Raw genomic sequence first — 3,894 nt, 5'->3', positions numbered from 1 at the left:
ACCAAATGTAGAGCGTGCGGTAGCGTTCTCGCTTCCCACGCCCGGGTTCCCGGGTTCGATTCCCGGCGGGGTCACGGATTTTCTCTGCCTCGTGATGGCTGGGTGCTGCGTGCTGTCCTTAGGTTAGTTAGGTTTAAGTAGTTCTAAGTTCTAGGGGACTGATGACCATAGATGTTAAGTCCCATAGTGCTCAGAGCCATTTGAACCACATGTACAGACTCTTCGTGCTCGTATTGTGGACGGCTGTGATACAATACGCCATTCTCCAGGGCTGCATCAGCGCATCAGGGATTCCATGCGACAGAGGGTGGATGCATGTATCCTCGCTAACGGAGGACATTTTGAACATTTCCTGTAACAAAGTGTTTGAAGTCACGCTGGAACGTTCTGTTGCTGTGTGTTTCCATTCCATGATTAATGTGTTTTGAAGAGAAGTAATAAAATGAGCTCTAACATGGAAAGTAAGCGTTTCCGGACACATGTCCACATAACACATTTTCTTTCTTTGTGTGCAAGGAATGTATCCTGAAAGTTTGCCCGTACCTTTTTGTAACACCCTGTATATGTAGACGTAGGTATAAATGGACATAAACATGCAATAAGCACTCACACGGAATATGTCAGCAGTAGCAGTGGAGAGTGCATAAAGCGTGTACGCGGGGGGTGGGGGGTGGGGAGGGTGGGGGGGTGGGGGGAAGGGGAGGGGTGGGCACAGGAACAGTGCATGATTGACGTAATGGAAACGGAGTGATTTATCTGACATCCAAAAGGTCATGATCAGTGGCTTTCGGTACAGGGGTAGAAGCATTTCCGAAACGGCAAGGCCGCTCTTGGAAGTATACTGTGCATGGCAAAGTGCCGCTATCCAAAATCGGCGCGAAGGCAACTGACCATAGATGACAGGGCTGAACGACAGCTGCGGAGATGCCTGCAGGCGAATACACGTGCAGCTGTTGAGCAAGTGACCACTCAGATGAACCAAGGGACTACGAACAGTGTCTCCTCAGCGACCGTTCTCACAATCTCATCGCGAATTACAAGTCCAATACTCCACCTCGTTAACTACGCGAAAAGTTCACGCCAGATGCGCGGCTGCTCATCGCTCAGAGACCAAGTCCCGCAATATCACACAACGCGAAATTTTATCGGTCGTTTCACTCCCTAGCTACCTAAAGATCGACCGTCTCCTTTCGCGTCTCCACCCACACTGTCCCTCTGCCCGTCCCCAGCCGCGATTCCTACGCGCCGAACATCCTCGCTCAACTGCCGGGCAGTTCCCTTTCCTCAAGCCGTCCATCTGTTGGCTACAGCTTATTCTACATTATCTTACATTTTAACATATTGAAATAATCAAAGCTTGACCACTTTCACGTTCTTAATAAAGTAACAATAATATCCATTCCATAATAAACGTTAAATTCTTTTACATAAAACCAATTCAATTTCCTTCTTAGCTTTCAATGCCACGGTCAACCAATGTGGTTTCTGATAAATAAATAATGAACAAAAGTAACTACTATGCACAAAACTTTACAACAAATATTCTATTACCTAATTATTCAATAACGTGTCGTGCTGTCGTCGTTCAATGTGTTTTCTGTGGAGAAAGTGATGATCTGATGCTTAAGTGAAAATACTGATAATTTAAATTTACTATATCTTTTAAACAAATAAAGTTACAGAGTTTATATTTACAACATTTGTCATTTTAATGATGCGCTTTTATATGAAATGTCTTTCGTTAAGATCGACCAAAGCGTTCAGATTTTAGCATTCAGGTCTTTGTTGCAAAACTCGTTCATTTCACCTTAACAGTAAATCTTAAACTATTATAGATATAATCAATATTCAAGTTTTATTGGGATCACCAAGAAAATTTACGAAGGATGGTAGATTAAAATTACTGTGGCTTCATTCCCTGAATTACTACACAATTAAATAGTTTTCCTAAATGTTTCACTTTAAGGCCGATCTTACATCCTCCATATTTAACACTGCTACGTCTCCCTGGCCACGAACAGCTTCTACAGGATTTCCCTATGACATAGGTTATCACCTGTCTCACTCGCACACTACAGCGCGTAGGCCTCATTCAGCACAATAGACGCATGCGAATTTCCCCATCTCGTGGCGAATCTGCGCTCTTTCTGGCACAAGGTCCTGGACGACAGGGTTCGTTTCTCAAATCCTGAAGGACTTTCGACCATACACTTAAATGACAGCGAAATGCTCTTTAACTCACAGACTGATGCTTTGAGCGTTTGCTGATGCGCCCACATTAAAGGGAAACTGTACTGTAACGATGGTTTATGCAAACGAATTTGTTATTTGGCAAGAATGTGAGAGACAGTGACGGATAGAGATTCACCATAAGACTTTCTGAGCTTGTGATTTTACGATGTAACCAGTACTTTTTAGTTAAGCCCTGTTACTGTGCTATCCATTCTTTGTATTCTTGTGTTGTATTGTATTGTATTGTATGTTAACCGGGGGTCTAGAAACGAGGGAGAGGCTCCGTCCCCGCCGCAGCCGCAGTGACCCACAATACCACGACGACTACCGCAGTCCACTTCACCCCTCCGCCGCCCCACAGCGAACCACTCTTTCAGGGTTCTTCTGCGGTTCGGCCCCCGGTGGATTCCTCCCAGGTAACGTCTCACACCAGACGAGTGTAACCCCTATGTTTGCGTTGTAGAGTAAAGGAGGTGTACGCGTACGTTGGGAACTTGTTTCCGCAGCAATCACCGACATAGTGTAGCTGAGGCGGAAGAAGGGGAACCAGCCCGCATTCGTCGAGGCAGATGGAAAACCACCTAAAAACTATCCACAGACTGGCCGACTCACCGGACCTCGACACAAGTCCGCCGGAGGCATTCGTGCCGGGGGACCAGGCGCTCCTTCCCAACCCAGAAAGCCATGTGTTAGACTGCACGGGTAACTGGGCAGGCCCTTCGTAACCTTGATTTGGTTTCTTAAAGAATGGAAAAAAAATTATAATTGGCTGCTTCAACATCGTCTTGTTCCTCGTAATATGATTATAACTTATCTTTAATTTGTAATATCATTGGATGTCCTTAAATGATGATAACGCACATCCACTGCCGGAAAAAAAATTAGTACACCTGGATAGACGACGCGGAATTTTGATCAGATGGCGGAATATGATACCGAGGGGATACTACAGGGACTCATAATGGTTTCAACGTCGTCTGCCAACAGATAACGTAGTGGCGTAGCTACCAGAGGGCCACATCTGTCTATCATTTAGTATAGAATGCTCACAGCCAGAAGGCTCAATGTGGTGCAAACAAGTGAAAGAAGCAGGCAATCATGACATGGAGACGCACTCGTGCTTCCTACAGCCAACTCAAAGGGTCTGAAGCGGGGTCAAATTGTGGCCTTCCGAGTGGCGGATCCTTTCGGAGAGCTGCCACACAAGTCGGACATGCTGTCACTTGGGCAGCGACTGCCGGTACGAGTGGCCACGTGAGTATTCTCACACATGTAGACGAGGGTCTGGACGCCCACGCAGTGCAGTCACCCGCCAAGATCGTCCTATCCCAAGTGCATCAGTGGTAGATCGTACACCCACCACATCACAGACGTGTCAACACCAACTGTTGCGATCCGGTTATGAGCAGTGAAACTATGGGCACGCACAACTCTAGCCCGTCTTCCACTCACGCCAAAGCATCAAGATGCCGACAGAGGATAACCTGGAAGATGGAAAGGCGCTCCATGGTCTTCGGCGATGAAAGCAGATTCTGCCTGCACGCAAGAGATGGGCTCGAGTACGACGTAGAGCTGCTGAATGCTGCCTCGCAGAGTACATTCATCCAAGACACACACTGGCTCCACACCAGGCCTTATGGTCTGGGCGACAAATCTCGTTCA

This window comes from Schistocerca serialis, chromosome 5 (assembly GCF_023864345.2).
Source record: "Schistocerca serialis cubense isolate TAMUIC-IGC-003099 chromosome 5, iqSchSeri2.2, whole genome shotgun sequence".
NCBI classification, from domain to species: domain Eukaryota; kingdom Metazoa; phylum Arthropoda; class Insecta; order Orthoptera; family Acrididae; genus Schistocerca; species Schistocerca serialis.
The sequence above is the reverse complement of the archived record's forward strand: the minus strand, read 5'-3'. Positions refer to the sequence as shown.